We start from the raw sequence: 21,547 nt of genomic DNA on the forward strand, positions 1-21,547 counted from the left end.
TACGAATAGGTTATAGTGAACTTAGTACCATGCATGAACAAAAACTAGCCCGATCAGCAGTCCGATGGACTAGTGATTCTACCACGTTTCCAGACGAAGTAGTGGCTCAAATGTTTCTGAAACTGCCCCCAGCCGAGCAGCGTCTGGTGGGTATGTATATGATCCAGCACCTCATTACACTGTATGAGAGTCAGCATTTTGATCCAGGTCCCTTATATAATGTATTGAACGAGTTACTCCTAAACCGATGGAAAGGTCTAGGTACCGATTTAATTAGCGTCATTCTAGAACAGCGCCACAAATACAGAACGTTCCTGACTCCGCATTTTGTTCCTGTTTCACCTCCGTTCTACATAGACAGACAGAATCCGTTACGAGAAGTACATCCAGTTAAGGGAGCGGGAGGAAACCTCGAACGAGTATTTGTTTACACCCCTATCACGAAAATAGAACTACTAGAAATGAAAAAGTTAATACCCTGTCACGATAAAGATCCAGCAGGGTTCCATCGTGAATTAAAGGACATGCTCCGTATGGGAGAATACACGTATCCCGATGTCATTAAAATGTTAAAGGTCCTGTTGCCTGCGGGCATATATGAAAAACTCAAAGAAAAAGAATGGGAGGTGGGAGAGAAAAAGATAGATTGGACCGCGTTAGAGACCGAAGATAATGCACGAGTCCCAGGAACTGGTCTTGGGGATAAAGCCAAAGAACTACCCGAACTGTTAATACAGGTCTTGCCAAGATTACTAGCCACGAAAAAGGAAGATTGGGATGCCATCTCAGCCTGTAAACAGAAACAAGATGAAGACACTAGTGATTTTTATTCTAGATTTGAGAAATGTTTCATTATTAATAGTGGTCTGAAAACAAGTAGTGAATCGTATCCACATCTTTTTGTTACCAAACTAGTTGAGAATTCTTTACCACAAGTTAAAAATAGAGTATTGAAAGTCGAAAGTACCTGGCAAGCTAATACTCCATCACAAATGCTCCAGATGCTACAGTATCACCAGAACAGAATCAGGGAAGAGCAGGAACATGAAAGGAGACGTATGAAAGACACGAAAATGAAAGTACTGGTTGCACAGTCTGTTCCACAAGACAGTCAGAAGAGGGGTCCGAATCAAACTAGTCATTCTACAGCTCCCGTTAAGGGGACATGCAATTACTGTAAACAGCCAGGTCATTATATAAACGAATGTGCAGTTCTGAAACACAACATAGCTACAGGTAAGACAAAAGAGAGACCACGTCCTCCTAGACAAGAACATGTTCCGCAGAATGCCCAGCCACCGCAGAACGCACAACAGACAGTTACAGTACCGCAGCCTATAGCTGCCACACAACACGTTACACAACAGATGTACCAGTACGCACAGTCAGAATATCCAGAATATCAGCAGTATTTTATGAAACAGCCTAGAGAGGGAGGTTGGCTTGCCTCTCATCGAGATTCCTGTAGATCAAGAGGGTCCCTATGTACACAGTCAAGTATTAGGGAAAGACAGAAAGTTTCTGATTGATACAGGGGCAAGTAGAACTACCATCAGTCATGACGAGGTTCCAGGGGCTCCACTCTCAGGCTCAAGAAATGTTTCCCTTGGATTTTCAGGAAAGCCTATTGTTAATGAAATATCGAAACCAGTTTCCCTAGAAGTTGGTCCATTGTCCCGAACTACAGACTTGTTACTTACGAAATCCTGTCCTGAAAATTTACTAGGTATTAAGACCCTGAAAGAATTAGGAGCAGTGATTTGTTGTTCCCCAGAAGGTGTGAGATTGTTTTTACGTGATTTTAAAGGTCATTATGTATTGCGTGATTTTGATCCAAGATTACTGAATGTACCTCAGCATTTATGGGCGCAAGGTCCAACTGATGTAGGTTGTATGCACATTACACCCTATCGTGTCACTCTGAAACAAGGTGTTGTATTACCACGAATCCGACAGTACAAATTGCCACCTGAGGCTGTAGCAGCCTTATCCAAAATTGTTGACGAGCTCATTGCTCAAGGAGTGGTTGTAGAAACTGACTCCAATGTATGTAATTCTCCTATCATTCCGATTCTTAAACGTACTGATCCCAATGCACCTCCAGTTTATCGATTAGTGATTGACCTTCGAGAACTTAATAAATGTATCATACCCCAGTACCCAGTGGTTCCAGATATTTCTTCCCTCTTGACTGCCATTGATTCCGAAGCAGCGTTCTTTACTGTTATTGATCTCAAGAACGCATTCTTTAGTGTCCCCATTCATCCAGACAGCCAATTCCTTTTCGGTTTCTGTTTAAATGGAAGAAGCTATAAATTCACACGAGCTCCTCAAGGTTTCACAGAAAGTCCTAGCATTTACAGTCAAGCACTTAAAAGACAACTAGACAGTATTCACATGCCAACTGACACTGCCCTGCTCCAGTATGTCGATGATCTATTGATCACAGCCCGTTCTGAACGTGACTGGGAACGTGCGTCACTTACAGTCTTGTATTTCCTGGCCGAGATGGGGCACAAGGTGTCCCCTTCGAAACTGCAATTTTGTGTCCAGCAAGTGGTGTACCTTGGACACTTACTGTCCAAGAGGGGTAGGCAGTTGACACCTGACCGTATCCAGTTAATAGCACATCTTCCACAGCCCAAGACTCAGAAGGAGGTACGAGCTTTTATCGGCCTCACTTCTTACTGCAGACAATGGATTCCTCAGTACGCATATCTAGCCAAGCCACTGATACAGTTAACGACACAGGAGGCAGCCACATCGACTGTCCTCCCTTGGTCCCAAGAACATAAACTTGTTTTCAATGAGTTAAAGAAAGCTTTATGCCAAGCACCTGTTCTAGCGACACCAAACTACAGTAAGTCTTTTACACTTTTTGTCACTGAACGTGATGGTACAGCATTATCTGTTCTCACACAAGATCAAGCAGGACAACACAAGCCTTGTGCTTATTTTTCTAGCACATTAGATCCGGTGGCCCAGGCTCTGCCTGCGTGCCTCAAGTCAGTTGCAGCCACAGCCCTAGCTATCAGACAAAGTGATTCCATAGTGTTAGGACACTCCCTGACAGTACAAGTTCCACACTCCGTGGAAGTTCTTTTGAACCGAACACAGACTCAGCACTTGACAATTGCACGTTTAACAGGTTATGAACTGACACTGTTTCAGCCACACATAGAAATCAGACGCTGCAACATTTTAAATCCCGCTACACTGTTACCCTCAGTTACTTCAAATCCTGCCACACATGACTGTGTGGAAGTTGTTAACACCATGACAAAGCCAAGACAAGACTTGACAGACATTGCATTACCTGATCCCGACCTGACACTTTATGTGGATGGTTCATGTATGAGGACAAGTACAGGAGAGTTAGTAGCCACGTATGCAGTGACTACTGAAACTGAAGTTATAGAAACACATCGTATTGAAACCCTGTCTGCTCAAGCAGCAGAGCTCATCGCTCTGACCCAAGCCTGCATACGAGCCAAGAACCTGAAAGTAAACATATACACAGATTCACGTTATGCGTTCGGAGTCGTACACGACTTTGGAATCCTCTGGCAAGAGAGAGGTTTCATGACTTCTCATGGAACCAAGATTCAGCATGGCCCCCTCATTCAAGCTCTGTTAGATGCAATACATTTACCGACAGCTATCGCTATCATGAAGTGCAAAGCACATACGAAAGTCACTGACATCATTTCCCAGGGTAACGACCTGGCAGATCGAACAGCCAAGCTTACAGCTCAGACTCCAGACATTCCAGTTAACACGACGCAGACAGACGTTCCAGTTCAGACGACTTGTATGACAGTTAAGGACCCCACACAAGACGTACTAGATATACAGTCACATGCTACCCCAGATGAAATCAAGAAATGGTCTGAACAAGGAGGGGTCCAGACAGATCAGGGATGGATGACGAAGGGAAAAGCCACATGGTTTCTCCCCGACTCTATGGTTCAAGTCATTATTAACACCGCACATAGTCCAGCACATTTAGGAGAAAAAGCCATGTTAGACAGTATTCAGAACCTCTGGTTTAACAAGCATTTACGAGCAGCAGCCAAGCAGAAAGTGCGTACCTGCATGATCTGTTGTCAGTTCAATCCAGGTAAAGGTGTTCCGGTGGAACAAGGTGGATTCCATCCTCCTGACCACCCTTTTGAAGTCCTCCAGATGGATTATATTCAGATGGATCGATGCCGAGGTTTCAAGTATGTCCTCGTAGTAGTATGCGCTTTGTCCAGATGGACAGAAGCATATCCAGTCCCAGATTACACTGCCGCGACCACTGCCAGGCAGTTGGTTCGTGAATTTTTCCCTCGCTATGGATTACCGAGGGTCGTGTATTCAGATAACGGCCAGCCATTCTCATCCGAACTCATGAAACAAGTATCCCTTCTGTTAGGGTACCAGTGGAAGTTCCACTCTGTACGACATCCTGAAGCAGCTGGTCTCGTGGAGAGACATAATCAGACCCTGAAAATCCGCATTGCCAAGGTATGCGCAGAGAAAGGCGTAGATTGGATGGTAGCACTGCCAGTCGCCCTTTTTTACATGAGAATGGTCGCTCACTCCCGTTCAGGTCTCTCACCTTTCGAGGTAGTTTTCGGTCGTCCCCCAAACATGTGGGGTACACCTAGACCACGTACAATTACTGATGTTGACAGTAATATGCTGACAGATTACCTGGCTTCCTTGATGTCTGCACTACTCTCTTGTCGTTCACAGGTTGCCGCTGCTTTTCCAGACAACACTCAAGTGAAACCGCACGAGGTCATACCAGGCGACCTCGTTTTGATTAGGAATTTTGATCGTTCAAGTCCGCTGGAGCCCCGCTGGAAAGAACCAAAGCTCGTTCTTATGACAACAAGGACTGCGATCAAGGTGGAGGGCCGCAAAGGCTGGTTACATTCCAGCCACGTGAAGCGATTTCATGGACTCCGTCCAAAGACTTTTTTCAAGGACTGCCCCGTTCTCAAGGACTGCCCAGATACTGACTCTAAACTTCCCCTGTTAGAGAAAACTCCGCAGCAGGAGTATAAAGAAAAATTAAGGTCTAGTAAGTCAGCCAGTTTAATTGTCTAAGTCCCTCTCGGGTGAAACGGTTAGACAGGTTCCTGACATGTATGAGATAGACCCACATAGTGAGAGAGTTAGTCGAAACTCTAAGAGAACACGTTATCGAAAGAATCTTCGAAGTCGATGCATTGTTACTCTATTAATTATGTTATTTCTGAGTCTTACGATTACAGGCATAAGTTATGTTTTACATATATGTTTTCCTCCTACTGTTTCACATGTACATTTTTCCTCTAATGTTACAGTAGAGCACACCTTTAGCGAACTACCTCCTCACGAGTTATCCTATCGTCTTGCCATGCGCAACAATACTTTTATCCGAATGTTACACTATTCACACCAGACTAGCAATGCCACTAATTGTTGGGTGTGTGGTCGACTCCCCCCTTTCCAGACACCGAAGGGAGTTCTGCCACTCTTTCCCTATCCGTTTTCACACAATGGTTCATGTGGAGCATGGTCCACGTTAACGTCATCCTCAAACGATATGTCCCTTCTGAATAGAACATGTTTCCCAGACAAGGAAGGTCTTTCCCATAGAACAGGGTTAGATCTAGAAAATGAAGTATATGATCTAGGTAATTATTCCTCAAATTTCATGGTTTTGAATGTTCAGTCCGAGACTACTCCAGATTTGCCTGCTATTACAGTCCTACCAGTGAAAGGCGAATTATGTGTCCGAAAGAATGGTTCAGTACATCTAGGACACAGTGATTGTACTACTGTGGTCGAGTATAGTGACAGTGGGAAATCTACTTTCAAAGCCTCACGTCATTCGTATTTTGTATGTGGTCAGACCGCATATGTACGTCTGCCCCTCGATTGGGATGGAACATGTTACATTGCCTTCCTACTGCCACCAGTTTTTCTAGCCCCATCCGATTATCACAGAAACACACATCTAGTACACGTTAGACATAGAAGGGAGATCGAGTCCCCAATTGTCGATCAAACTGAAACTGCCTTAGAACAGTATCAAGACTTCAATAAAGGTTTCTTTTTCTTCATAGGTCCTGTCCAGAATAGTAAGCTAATTCGTAGGATAACCAGAACCCTTGAAGCAGTAGTGAATGAGACTACTTCCGCTCTAGGTAACTTAACTGAAGAACAATCTGCTATGAGATTTGTCGTGCTTCAAAATCGTCTCGTCCTTGACGTCATACTGGCCGATAGGGGCGGAGCTTGTAGAGTCATCGGATCTAGTTGCTGCATTTTCATTCCTAATAACGCACCGTCTGTTTATTCAGCTATAACCAGACTTCACAAGATAGCCCATCAGTTACACCAGAATCCTGGCACCTGGACATGGTCCGGTTGGCTCTGGAGTATAATATCTGCCTGGGGATGGAAAGTATTGTCATTCCTGGGTATAGCAGTAATGATCATATTCAGTTGTTGCCTATGTTTACAATGTGGCCCTGCGATTTGCGGCTTGTGCGCTACATCTTGTATTCCTAGTCCTAAGTCCCGTTCCAAGACAATCCGAGACGAGCAAATGATGCTCTATGAACAGATAGATGGTATCATGACTATTGATGTTTCCTGATGGAAACGTAGGGCACAAGGAGGGAATGAGGAAAATTGAATTTTGCCTTGTCATGTGTCCCTACGTGTTCCCCCATCCTATGTAATATGTGCCTGATTAATATGCATATATCCCCTTATGATCGATTAAGGACGCAATTATAGTTGTGTCCAACGTTAGTATGCCAGTTATCCAGTCCTCGTGAAAGCAACGAGTATTAGGCCTATGTTGCCAGCGTTTTACATTATGCACGTTAATTCATCGAATTGTCCCCGTTACTAGGCCTCAAAGGGCCCGGACACCAGATTCAAGCTCCAGTCTCCTGAACCCACTCCGAGGAGCGATGCAGCCCCACCTGCATCCCTGACCCTTCGCTTACTTCCTGCCGAGCAGCGCGGGGCCTGGCCTGGCCCTGCCTGCCTGTCTGCCAAGAATATGTTATGCCTACAGTTATCAGTTCAGCTCTCCATCTTCACATTCCTAAGCTAACGAACCGCATAAACATCTTCAGCTATAGTCTAGTCTCTCTGTCTCCATGCAAGTGAATTACTGTATTAATATCCATAGAAGATTCATAGCACACGCAATACATGAAGAATATATGCATGCACCAGCCTTAGTGTCAAGTAGCCTTTGCTCTGATGACTTTTAGATTCTATCAACATGTTATCCAAACACCAGATACCAGATATGATATAGGTACATGTCGTCCTGACATCTCAGACTTTAGTCTCCTCTTCTAGTGCAGAAGTCAGAGCCCCCAGCTCTCCCTAGTTACACGTCATGGCCCGTTTGCGCGCACCAGTAGGTTAAAGGTTCCAGCTGCCCAGGTAGCCCCCTCCATGTATCCACCCATTTATGACACTTCTGTGACGTTCTCATCACATGTCTACGTACACGCCTTCTTTGTCCGCCCATTGGTTCTTATCTTACGTTTGCCACTTGTTACGCCTACTGTATTCAATACAATTGTAATGTTTACCTATATATACTATGTACTGTTAATGAGACGTTGCAGCTGCCATTCCATGCCATTCTATTTCAGGCTGTTCCGATCCTGTCCCTTCCCTTATGCCTGATTAAAGCCTGTTCGACTCAGATACCCCGGATCCTGCCTCTTATTTATTGAGCTATCTGTTTTATTTTATGCATAGAAAAATAGTACCGGTAATTAATTATTTATTTACCACAGGAGAAATGATAAGCTTAAATTTGGAGTTCCGCCAGATAGATGTCCACCTGGTTTTATGCAACGGAATTGCCACCTTCTTGTCTATTTTCCTGACCGCCGCAATTGTATCAAGAATGATAGACCGAGAAAATAGGATATGCAAAGTAGATGCAGTGCAAAAAGAGGCAGTAGGCAAAGGAGATGCTAAATGCTGTTCTATGAGCAGCCAAGAAGGAACATGAAGAGATGGTGGAGAAAACCATAAAGCAAAAAGACAAACGGAGTGGTGGAGGGTCCTAGGGGAATTTGTTTATAGACCGAAAAAGTACCTTGTCCCCCAACTTGACAGCAAAAAACACGAGAGGTACTAAAAGTCTAGAAATGAGAAATCTACTGGAACCTAATTGTGTCCCGTATTCATGTTCAGACCACACCGTTAATCTAAACAAATGACAGTGTCATGTCAGAGAAGTGAGACAGAGAAGATACAGAGTCTGAAAGACTAGAAAAAGTACCCATCAGCCCACTCAAAAGTGGAATCTCGTCATCTGGGTTGTTCAATGTTGGAAAAAGGTGTCCTGTAGGCTCCTCCTCAGGGAGAGTCTGAGGTTGCCTAATGATGGACCCTGGGATCAAGCATCCAACCAACAGAAGACAGTATGTGAGCGGAAGGGGCGAAAGTTGCAGTGCTCAAAAGAAGAACAGAAAAGGAAAATAATCCTCGTGATTTAAAAATACCTACTTTGATGACATAAAAAACTTTATTGGGTCTGACCATCAAAGTGGTATTATTAAAAGCAGTGCGCTGATAGCATGCAAGGAATTGCTATCTACCATGTGTGTTGATTGGTCAAAATCAACACACATTTCTGTTCTTCTTTTGAGCACTGCAACTTTCGCCCCTTCCGCTCACATACTGTCTTCTGTTGGTTGGATGCTTGATCCCAGGGTCCATCATTAGGCAACCTCAGACTCTCCCTGAGGAGGAGCCTACAGGACACCTTTTTCCAACATTGAACAACCCAGATGACGAGATTCCACTTTTGAGTGGGCTGATGGGTACTTTTTCTAGTCTTTCAGACTCTGTATCTTCTCTGTCTCACTTCTCTGACATGACACTGTCATTTGTTTAGATTAACGGTGTGGTCTGAACATGAATACGGGACACAATTAGGTTCCAGTAGATTTCTCATTTCTAGACTTTTAGTACCTCTCGTGTTTTTTGCTGAAAACCATAAAGCACCTTGAGACGCCAAAAAAGCAGTCTGATATTTCTCCCAGTCAGGAAAATTGCAACCTCCCATATCACAAGGACGACGCAGAAATTTGTATGCAAGTCGAGCACGTTTGTCATTCCACAAAAATTTAGAAGTCAGAATATCGATTTCGCGAAAAAAGGAATCTGACAATTTAATCGGCAGCATGGAGGAAACAAAATTAATAATCGGCGTGATCATCATTTTGAGAGTTTGGAGGCGACCCCACCAAGAAATATGTTTCGGAGACCATGTATCCAAAAGACGACGCACTTTAAGTATAGTCTGAGATTCATTATAAGCAATAGTGGTAGATAAAGTAGAACAAAAATAAATTCCTAAGGATTTCAAGTGTGTAGACTGCCATTTAAAACCCGCTGAGCCCATATGCGAAGGGAAACAATAGGCATTCAACGGGAAAAGTTCCGTCTTGTCTTTATTTAGGGTATACCCTGAAACCGAAGAGAATAGGGAAATGATGTTAGAAATAGCCGGGATTGCCAGAGCGATATCATCTGAAAAAATAAGAACATCATCTGCGTATGCAGCAGTTTTAATACAGTGAGGGCCAAAAGAGAAACCCTTGACATCAGGATGTAGGTCAATCAACCGAAGAAGAGGATCAATGGATAATAAAAATAAGAGCGGGGATAAGGGACAACCCTGTCTAGTGCCCTGACTAAGATTGAAAAAAGAGGACGTAGCACCATTAACTCTAATGTTAGCTTTGGGTTGAGAATATAAGGACATAATCATATTAATGAAAGAGTCGCCAAGATTGTATGCGCATAAAACAGCACAAAGAAACGGCCAAGAGACCTTGTCGAAAGCCTTTTCCGCATCAAGGGCCAAGGCCGCGGCAGGAAGTTGAGAGCGTTTGGCAGCACCGAGAACATGACAGAAAGTGCGTATATTGTCTCGCGCAAGACGGCCTTTCACAAAACCAGTTTGGGAAGGATGAACAAGAAGAGGGACAAAGGATTCTAGTCTTTTGGCCAGCATTTTAGCAAAAATCTTTGCTTCCATGTTAAGGAGAGAGATAGGTCGGAAGTTTTTAGGATCCGAATGATCCTTCCCCTCTTTCGGGATCACTACTATAGTAGCTTCAGCAGCCGTACCAGAGACAGACCCACCTTTAATAAAGGAGTCAAAGACAGATTTTAATTTGGGGACAAGTGTAGAGAGAAAAGTTTTATAGAATAAGATTGGATACCCATCAGGGCCTGGAGCTTTGCCAGACCGAGTAGCTTTAATCGCAGATTCAATTTCGTCGGGGGAAATAGGTTTATTTAAAAAAGAGCGATCAGCATCAGAGACCGACTGAATCGGAACCGATTTTAAAAAAGCTTGACACTGGTCAAAAGAGGACTGATTAGAAGGAGTATACAACTTATTATAAAAGTCACGAAAAACTTCAAGTATTTCTTGTGTTTGGAATTTTTTAGAACCGGCGTGGTCAGTAATAGAAGAGATCTGCGAGGATTTAAAAGAGAAGTCCTGAAACTTTAATGTAGCAGCCAAGATTTTCCCAGCTCGATTTTTTAACAGCAACTTCTTTGATTTTTGAGCTTGTACCCCAATATAGGCTCTTTTAGTAACAATGGTATTATATTTGTATTTAAGTAACGTTATTTGCTGTAAACACGTTGGATCCTTAGAATGTCTGAAGGAAGCTTCCAAAGTCTTTATTTCAGATGACAAGTCCGTAAGTTCTTTTTTAATATCTGAATTACGTTTGGACATACATTTAATGACCTGACCATGAAAAGTACATTTAAAGGAATCCCATAGAACAATTGGGGAAGAGACAGAGCCTTCGTTCTCATGAAAAAAGGTATCTATAGCTTTAGAGAATTCATCAACCGGAGAAGAATCATGTAAAACTTCGGTATTCAATCTCCACGAGCGAGCGCGTGATTTAGGGGCAAACGATGATAAAGTAAAAGTGACCGCAGCATGATCAGAGACTAAAATAGGATGTATAACCGGAGAAGAAGAAGATGAAACAAGAGAAGAATGAACTAAGAGATAGTCAATACGAGAGAAGGAAGAGTGAGGCGAAGAGAAGAAAAAGAAATCACTACCAGTGGGGTTATGAAGACGCCAAATGTCTTGGAGATGAGTAATGGAGCACATGTTAAGCATTTGTTTGTGGGATTTAGGAGGACGAAACTGGAATGCAGAATTCCTGTCTAAAAAAGGGTCCATTGGTAAATTAAAATCACCACCAGCAATAAGATTGCCAGAGTGCGGGGTGTCATTTAGTTTTTTGGTAACCGATTTCCAAAAGGACGGATCATCAACATTAGGTGCATAAATATTCATCACATACAACTCATGCTGGCCATCCGACAATTTAGATAACAACCAACGACCCTCAGAGTCATGCTCAGAAGAAAGTAGCGATAAACCAGAATTCTTTGAGACTAAGGTAATAACTCCATTTCGTTTACCCAGGGCATCAGAGCAGCAAACACCCGAAACCCAATCCTTCCTCAAAAACAACGCTTCTTTGTTAGTGAGCTTGGTCTCTTGAAAAAGAACCAAATCAGACGACAGGGATTTACAATAATCTAAAATTTTCGACCTCTTCACCGGATGATTTAACCCCTTAACATTAAGGGATAATACATTTAAACCCGGCATGAAAAAACATAAAAATCAAAAAACGACAACATGGATGACAGAAAGAAGACCAACGGCAGAACTACAAGGAGCCAATCATCAAACAAAAGAAACATTGTGGGAAGGTCCAAATGGGGAACCCAAGAAAAAGAGAAAGGAAGAAGAGAAGAAAAGAGAAAAGAAAGGAGGGAGATAAGAAGCAGGAGGGAAGGCCTAAAAAAGACCAACATCATACTAGGGAGAACGTGGAAAGGCGAGTAAGGGACCCGTACTAGGCGAATAAATAATTAATAGCAATAGCCCCAAAGAAATATGGTAACCAGATAGCAGGAATAGGGGAACTGGTAAGAAACAAAAGCAGCATCGCACAACATCTTAATAACGTAAATAGGCAAACTATAGCTAAGAAAGGATATAAACCCATTCAGCTAACAGTCTAATGATGAGAAACATAGATATAGTACCAAATAGAGTAAAACAAATTCTAAGAAACAATCAGCATGGGGTAAATCATGAGCACTAGATTACAGTATGACAAACAAAATGTATATCCTACAAAAAGTAACTGTATATTTAATAAACAATTTATAACTGTATATAATAACACTATGAAGTCGACGTGGAAAAAAAAGGAATATACAGAAATGTGAGAAAAGAAAGGTAATACAACATCCGAAAGGAAGAAAAAAGAAAGAAAGAAGATGATGCACAGCAGAAAAAGCAATATAACGAATTAAGAGAAAGGGCAAGAGAGAAGAAAAGTGATACGAAGGAAAAAATGGCAGAAGACAGAAATAAAAAAAGGTAGAGTTAAATTATAGAGACAAAATAGAAGGCATGGTGCAAAAGAAGAATAATAAAGAAAGGAGGAAAGACAACGAGCGGAATAAAAAAGAAGAGTAATAGAACCATATAAAAATAAGAAGAAGTACTTGTAAGAGGAGAAGTATAGAAAGAACGAACAATTATAAATGTAAGGAAGAAGGTGAGAACAGAAATGAGAATGGACATATGAAGAACAGAAAAATACCATTAACAATCTTGGAAGTTAAGACCGATAGATAAGCACACCAAGAGAGAGCAGAGAACCAGGCATACAGAAAAATATATCAATAAAAAAGAAGGAGATAGTTCAAGTGCCCGAGGCACCAGGAGTCTGCGAGGTCGCTTTCTGAATCTCCATCTCTATTTCCAGCTGGTTGTCCAGGAAAGTAGCTAGGTCAGCCGGCTCATCGAAAATTCTGGAACGACCTTTGTAGGTAATGCGGAACTTCGATGGACCAGAAAACGAAAAGGGAATGCCCATCTCAGAAAGACGTTTCCGAAGATTTAGGAAGCCTTTCCTCCTTATAACGGTATCTCTGGCAAAGTCCTGAGAAATTGAGATCCGGTGTCCGTCCCAGATGACTTGTTTAGCCTTCCGCATATGAGAGAGAATCAGTTCAGTATGTTGATGCCACAATGGCTTAAATATGATTGCTCTTGGCTGGGCAGCCGTCTTAGATCGAAACGTTGGAACACGGTGTGCTCTTTCTATCTCAAAGTCTCTGTTGAATGAGATTTGTAAGGTGTCTGGAATCCAGTGGGATAAGAACTCTATCATAGAGGAAGATGATTTCTCTGAGTCTTCCGGCAAACCAAAAATACGTAGGTTAGATCTACGATTACGGTCCTCCTGCTCAGTAAGGTCTCTGCGCAATGCCGCCATTGAGCGCTCTAAGTGGTTGAGGGATTTGGATTGTTTGTGTATCCCATCTTCAGCACAACTGATTCGTGATTCAGTACCAGAAACACGAAGAGAGAGGGCTTTAAAATCATTCCTGATAGCGGACATCTCTACTTGTAATAAGTCCGTGTTAGTTTTTGTTGACTGCGCAATATCATGTACTTCATTGAGGCGCGCAAGTATTGTGTCCAACGTGGAAGTGGTGTCTGACTGAGAAGACTCAGGTGTAGGAGACACTGACTTAAGTCTTTTTAGCGACGAAGCAGTATCTTTGGAGTCTTTGTTGGTCGAGGAACGCCCCATATTTGCAGCCATGAAGAGACAGCCTCCAAAAGAGAGTATACAACCACTTGAAAAAAGAAATAGCTGCGCAGCCTGTATCAGAAAAGATATAGCACACTGAGCTCAATGGACGCTACTTATTAATAGCGGCGGACTTATATGCAGGGCAAGCACGTAGCAAAATAGTAAATAGCTACAATAACGCAGGGGAACACAGTAATAAGTTCGTAGAAAAAAAGAACTACACCTACATGAGAGAATTGCACTGAGAGAAACAGCGCGTGGACAGCCAAATTCCCAGCCAAGCAGCAAGAAAATAACAGAAAAAAGTAATAAATGTTACCAACTGCAGGCATCAAAGGCGAAACGTCCTGGACAGCCACTTCCAACTGTAATATGGTATCAAAAGCGGCGCTTCTGAGGAGAAACTGCAGCAGCGTCAAGAGCGGTAAAATGGCAGCTGTCCGTGAGGAAAAACGAGCTTCTCAGGAGCGTGAAATAGAAGTCATGCAGCCGTGGTCCAAAACATCAGAAAAACCCCATCAAGCAGCTGCCTGCATGTTCCGCTGCTGAAGTCCGCCTTTTCCGCTACTAGGGGCAGGTAATAACGGAGAAATTAGCTCGACGGGCCGAACTCGCCTCGGAGCTCAAGCGCGACACGCCATGCAGAAGCGGCGCGCAAGCCACGCCCCCATCTGTCTGCAAAGACATGAAGTAACCAAATGCTTCTCTCACAATTGTTGTCCAAATGCACACAGACTCATGGTGTGATTCTACACAAGCAGCACTATTCCTTGGACTTTACCAAAACACATTCACTAGTCTGCAAGCAGTAAGATGATTGCACACATTCTACATTTTTCAGTACCGCACTCTAGTGTGAAAGCCTGACTCATTCTGCGAATGCATAAGCAATGACTGGCTTCTAATTCTACTAAAACTTGAGAACAGAATAGGATTTTAAGCAGTTATGTGTCTGCAAAGACATGAATTAAGCACATGCTTCTCTCACAATGGTTGCCCAAATGCACAAAGACTCACAGTGTGATTCTAGACAAGCAACACTATTCCTTGGACTTTACCAAAACACATTCACTAGTCTGGAAGGGTTAAGGTGACTGCACACATTCTACATATTTCAGAACTACACTCTAGTGTGAAAGCCTGACTCATTTTGGGATTGCATAAGCAATGACTAGCTTCTAATACTACTAAAACTTGACAACATAACAGGTTTTAAAGTAGTTATCTGTAAGCAAGACATGAAGTTACCAAATGTTTCTCTCACAATGGTTGCCCAAATGCAGACAGACTCACAATGTGATTCTGGACAAGCAACACTACAGATTTTCTTATACAGAATGTCTGTACTGCACGGCTCTTAGCAAAACCAAAAAATGGCAAACTATCCCTCTCGTTCTGCACACATATACATGTAAATATCAAACCACATTGCTTCCCACATTAATTCAAAAGCTAACACACATTTCTATTGGTTACACATTTGAACCCTTTCCAATTGATATAACTGTGAACCCCACCCCCAATCTGCTTACTGCCTGTTACCATAGTATCAGTTCATGGAACACTCAAATGAACAGGTCACAAGTTCGGCACACAATGTTGCTAATCCAAACAGCAAGTGTGCTTGACTTTTCAAAATATCAGCCTATCCTATGTAATGTTCCTTTCAAACAGTTTTCATTAACCAATAAGAAACATGCTTTTGAAACACAGAAACATGCACCCTACTTTTCAGTCTATAATGTTCTCAAACAGCCAATAATTTCTTTCTTTTTTTAAACTGCATCTTAATCACCATTTTAGAAAAACCTTAGTTGTCAAACTGCCATTTGACATACAGACACCTTCTGAGTACATCCAGACCTCCTTTCAAGATGCTTAGAGTGTGGACTGTGGGACACAGCTATATTTTCTGGTATGTAGAAAACAGTGGCATTGACAAATACCTAGCTTTGCCACATGTAGACATTAAATGGATTGGATAGAGAGGATTAAAGTGGCACCAATTGATGCCATTGGTTAAATCCTTTTTGCATCTCCAACACCCTGACCTCATAATTGTGCACCATGGTGGCAATGACCCAGGCACTTTGACTGGGGAGGTCTGGAAATGCTTATGAAGGACACCTTTGGAGAATTGATGTAACTTTTCCACAAAACTGCCTTTGTCTATTCTAACATATGTCAAAGACAGAAATGGAACTGGTCCAATCAATTTCATCCACAGATTGAGAAAGCTAGGAAACATGTTAATAAAGCTGTTTCTGCTTATCTCAGCGGTCGCCAGTAGGTAGTTATACTTAGGACCTAGTTACCATAGGAGAATCGCAACGTTCTATTCCCAATAACTTTGGTGCGGATTGATAAATCTTCACGGAATTTTCTAAACTTATGGCCCGTCCGGTCACTCCTATCTTGAAACTTTCGGGGTGATTCAGCAAGTGGGGGCCGAGAAAAAAGGGGGTTTTAAAACGTGTTTTCCCCATGCAATTTTCCATAGGAAACTTTAGACACGGCTACAGCCCGAACTGCTGAACGGAATTATACCAAATTTGCCAAAATGGTAGCCCTTGGTTTAGAAAGCTCCCTTTTTGTTAAAGGGTGTAAATATGTTCAGTAGTTGCTGAGAAAATCAAAATTAAAAAGTTTCGATATCTAGAGGCGCACACCCTCCCGATCACGAGCTGCATGCTAAATGGCTGTCAACACTCCAAACCAGGAAGTGTTGGCACCCATCTTGTGCCTCGGTAGTACCAAGGCACAAGTAAAGAGAAAAACAAACATGCAAAACACGAAACGGGGCTGGGTAGAAACACCCTGACCCCCTAGGCCTGCTCAGGGGGTCCCACAAGGACCCCAAAGGCCCCAAACATTTTTGTTTTTTTTACAAATCGCGGGATGTGCGGAGGATCCGTGGTTCAGGCCGCGAAAAAAAATAAAAGGAAACGCAGGCTCCCGTGCTTCATTAATATTTAGCCCCAGGGTGGGCGAAGTCCCGGGGGCAATCTTTATATTATAATGGGGGGCCAAATGGGCCCCGGGGACCGCCACCCCCTGGGATTTTCATACATATTTGCGGAGGGCTCACCGCCCCCCAGCCCCACGGGGACCGCCACCCCCAGGGCTTGTTTTTAAAAAAAATAAAGAAATCAAACCTGTGGGGGGCTCAAGCCCCCACAAGCCCCGGGGACCGCCACCTCCCCGGGCACTAAGTATGCAAATTGGGGGGTCCGTTATGGACCCCCCCAGATCCGGGGACCACCACCTCCCCGGGGCTTTGCTAATGTTGGGAGGGGGCCTCCTGGAGCCCTCTGATGGCCCAGGGGACCGCCACCCCCCAGGATCGGCTCCTGCAGTGTCCCGGGGTGCCCACCCCAGGACACTGCTTTTTGCTATGGAAGGGCGGGAGCCTCGCGGCTCCTGCCCTGCCATAGCAAACTCTGCTTTAGTATTTGGAAGAGAGAGCAGGAAACCTGCTCTCTCTTCCAAATACCAAAGCAGATTGCTTTTCCACATGGGGAGCTGCATCTTAGCTGCTCCCCATGTGGAAAAGCAATGCTGGCTCCTGCAGGAGGCGGGGAGCCGCCGGCGGGACCGTGGGGGGATTGTGAACCCGCCCATGGTCCCCAACAGATAGGGCCGGCCCCGGGGGAAGGGGTCCCCGGGGACATAAGTGGCCCGGGAGGGGGGGCTACGCGGCCCCCTTCCTATTTTTACATCAATTATAAAAAATGGCCATGCCCCGGGGATGGGGTCCCCGGGGCTGATTGTGGCCTCGGGAGGGGGGCCACGCCGCCCCTTCCTAATTTATTTTTACAAAAAACATAAAATTGGGGCCAGGCCCTGGGGGATGGGGTCCCCAGGGCCAATAAATTAGGAAAAGAAGGGGGGGCCGCACAGCCCCCTTCTTAAAAAATAAATTTTCAAAAAAGACCGGCATCGCGCCGAAGGCCCTGCCCCCTCCCTGTAGATGGGGAACTAATTTCACTTGAATACTGGGGGTCCCTGGGGGCCAACTAGCCCACCAGGAACCTCCAGTATGCACCAGGGAGCTGCGTAGCAGAGAGGTGTTCTGAGGTGACGCCCCTTTTTACACCTCTCTGCAACACAGCTCTGTGGCACTGAATGGAGATACCTGGTGGGCTTGTTGCACCCCAAGGACCCTCAGGATTCAAGGGGAGGTAATCCCCCAACTAAAAAAGCACCACTGGGCGCATTTGCACAGTGGTGAAGGGAGGGGGCGGGGCTGCGTTGCAGAGTGTTGTAAAAAGGGGCATGACCTCTCTGCAACACAGCTCTCTGGCGCATACTGGAGGTACCTGGTGGGCTACTTGGTCCCCAGGGACCCTCAGGATTGAAGAGGAATTGATTCCCCAACATAAAACGTGCCACAGGGCGTTTTTGCAGGCATGTCACCTCAGGCCCCACCCCCTTCCTTCACCATTGGCGCGTTTTAAGTTGGGGAATTAATTCCCCTTCAATCCCGAGGGCCCCCGGGGGCTAAGTAGCCCACCAGGTGCTTCCAGTGAGTGCCACTGCTCTACGTTGCAGAGAGGTGGTCCAGGCCGTGCTCCTTTTTACACCTCTCTGCAACGCAGCTCTGTGCCACTAAGTGGAGATACCTGGTGGGCTAGTTGGACCCAAGGGACACTCAGGATTCAAGGGGACTTTATCACCCAAATTAAAACGGCCAAAGGGCGTGTTGGCACACATGTCACCTCAGGCCCTCCTCTCTTCACCAGTGTGCAAACGAGTCCTGTGGCGCATTTTAAGAGGTAGTTTTAATCCTCCTGCCCTATTATGTAGTAGGGTCTTACAGAGGAGGCCACGGTTATCACAGGGGTATCCGAACGCATAGTGTTCCCTAATGTATGTAGGTGTTTTCACTGTATTAAGTTGGGGAATTAATTCCTCTTCAATCCTGAGGGTCCCTGGGGGCCAACTAGCCCACCAGGTACCTCCAGTAAGCGCCACGGAGCTGCCTTGCAGAGTGTTGTAAAAAGGGGCATGACCTCTCTGCAACGCAGCTCTTTGGCGCATACTGGAGGTACCTGATAGGCTAGTTGGCCCCTAGGGACCATCAGGATTGAAGAGGAATTAATTCCCCAACCTAAAATGTGCCACAGGGCGTGTTTGCAGACATGTCTCCTCAGGCCCCGCCCCTTCCTTCACCATTGGGCAAATGCGCCCCCTGGCTAGTTGTTAGTTGGGGAATTAATTCCCCTTCAATACTGAGGGTCCCTGAGTGCCAACTAGCCCACCAGGTACCTCCAGTATGCGCCAGGGAGCTGCATTGCAGACAGGTGTTCAGAGGCCACACCCTTTTTACACCCCTCTGCAATGCAGCTCTGTGGCACTTACTGGAGGTACCTAGTGGGCTAGTTTGACCCTAGGGACCCTTAGGATTCAAGGGGACTTAATTTCCCAACTTAAAACGGCCACAGGGCACGTTTACACAGTGGTGAAGGGAGGGGATGGGACCTTAGGTGATGTGTGCAAACACGCCCTGTGGCGTGTTTTAAGTGTCTTTTAGCATAGCACTGGCTCTAGGACTGGTTAGTCAGAGTCAGTTACCACCAGTACCCATCTGAAAAAGTTGAGGGTACAGGATGCTTTTGCAACAAGGCCTCTTTCTGCTCCTCTGTTTGTTCTTTCTGAACGTCTTCCTTCTTCCTGCACTTTTCTTCGTCTTTGAGGACTTCTGTTGCTTCTTTCAGAATTTCTTTTTTTTCTTTCTGTGTGTTTTTTCTGCTCTCTTCACATGTCCTACCTCTGTAGGTGTAGTTAGAAACAAGCATTTAAAAAACCGTTGAAATTAACTTAAAAAACCATAGGTTTCAGTCATGTTATAGTCAGAAATTAGCATTTAAAAAACCTTTGAAATTCACTATAAAAACAATAGTTTCAGGCACGTTATAGTTAGAAATTAGCATTTAAAAGACTTTATAAATTCTCTGAAAAAACCATAGGATTCAGGGGCATTATAGTTAGTTGGACATTTCACTCGTACAAAACCATAGAAATTTCCCTGTTATAGTTAGTTCAGCTAACTATAACTCGCATGCCCGCAATGCACTGCTGATGACATCACATATTACATCACTCATGACATGGGCAGTGACATGACTCATGACATCACTGATGACATCTCAAATGACATCACTGATGACATCATCCTTGTGATAGAGTGGCAGACCTCCTCTCACCCTAATATAACATTTGATACACAAAGCAGTAGTTAATTTAATCCCAGGTATGTATAACCAATGCCACGACCCTTGTAACAGACAGAAAAGGCCATAAAACAAGCAATTATGTACTACTGATGTAACAATGAACGATGTGGGAAAGTAGAGTATCTCAGAAATGTTTATATTGTTGATCCACAGATTCACATAATCATTAAAGTACTGTAAGTGCAGAGTGTAATAATACTAAGTCAAGTTGTGAGCTTATGGGAAATGGCTTGTGAGAAGCTATCGATGTATCAGCTCTAAACCAGTTGGTGATACAACCAATGGCACGGCAACTTCCAAATCCTTAATAAGGGGCCTCATGAATGTCCCCTTATTAGGAGTGGGGAAGTGGGGGGTGTTTTGTGGATGTCACATGGCAGTATGTATAGTTTGTCTAACATAAAACCTTTAAAATGTTGTCAATGGCCCATGTTGCTTTGATCGAAGACACTGGTCTCCAAACAGAAACTCCACTGCAAAAAAATAAATAAAAAATAAGATGATGTAACTTTGGAGTTGGGAACAAATGAAACAAAGACTTCCCTACATTCATTCATACTCACTTGTTTCATTTGGAAGGATGGTAGGAACAGAAGAAGGGAAGGATGGATTGAGAGAATGATGGGTGGATGGATAGATGGATGGATCTGAAAGTGAGGAGATGTAGAATGATGAAGAGATAATCACTATTCACTTTCATCCCACATCTCAATATAACCTGACCTGTCAGTGATCAACAGTCATTTTTCAGACAGGGAGACTAAGTGATATTCTGGCTCTGGAGGAGCTTTAACATTTTTGTTATATCCTTGCCGAAAATAATGGAGTGTACTTGACAATGTTTAGAATTGATTTTAATGCACAATGAATGCCGTTTAAATCCACTGTGATATCTCTAAGGAAAATACTAGTGTTTGGTTAGGTCCTTCTTACCATTTTATTGAACATTTTGGGGTTTTTAGAGGAACTGAGGATATGAAGATGCTTATTGTCAAGGGATTTAGAGTCACTACTGGTGTCTTGGGTGGTATCCCAACAGCGTCACTAGGTCACAAGGCATAGCGGCTTCGACTAATAACTATACATTTGTGACAGGCCATCTGTTTTACTGTTTTTAGAAAATTGTGTTTTATTTCCCAATTTGAGAGTGGTTATAGTGGCTAGAGCATTGTAGTTAAAATGTCCTCCCTGTTATGCAAACTTGAAAGCGAAAACACAAGATGATGAAAGGAATGCTTGAATTAATCACCGGTGACTGATCGGCTTGCAGTCCAGTCCATCGTTTTTCATGCACTATTCCACTCTAGACATAGAAGTGCTGTATACAAATCACTCTTGTTTCTGCTTCAACAGCAACACTTCTGCATGTTCTTCGAGGTCAGGCTAACTCCAGATTTTAACAGAAGCAACACTGTTCTGGTGTCGACCTGCTTAATTCTAGTCAGTGAGGTATAGCTTGAGTCTCACTATCCTTTCAGCATATACTCTACAATTCAGGTGTCTACTGCAATAAGGTGATGGGAGGAATGCCAAATTAATCTCAGCAGCTTCTCATTGCTCAGGGTTGCATTCCAGTCCATAGGTTTTCACCTACGAAGTCATTCTAGACCG

The sequence above is a fragment of the Lissotriton helveticus genome, chromosome 10 (genome assembly GCF_964261635.1).
Source record: "Lissotriton helveticus chromosome 10, aLisHel1.1, whole genome shotgun sequence".
NCBI lineage: Eukaryota > Metazoa > Chordata > Amphibia > Caudata > Salamandridae > Lissotriton > Lissotriton helveticus.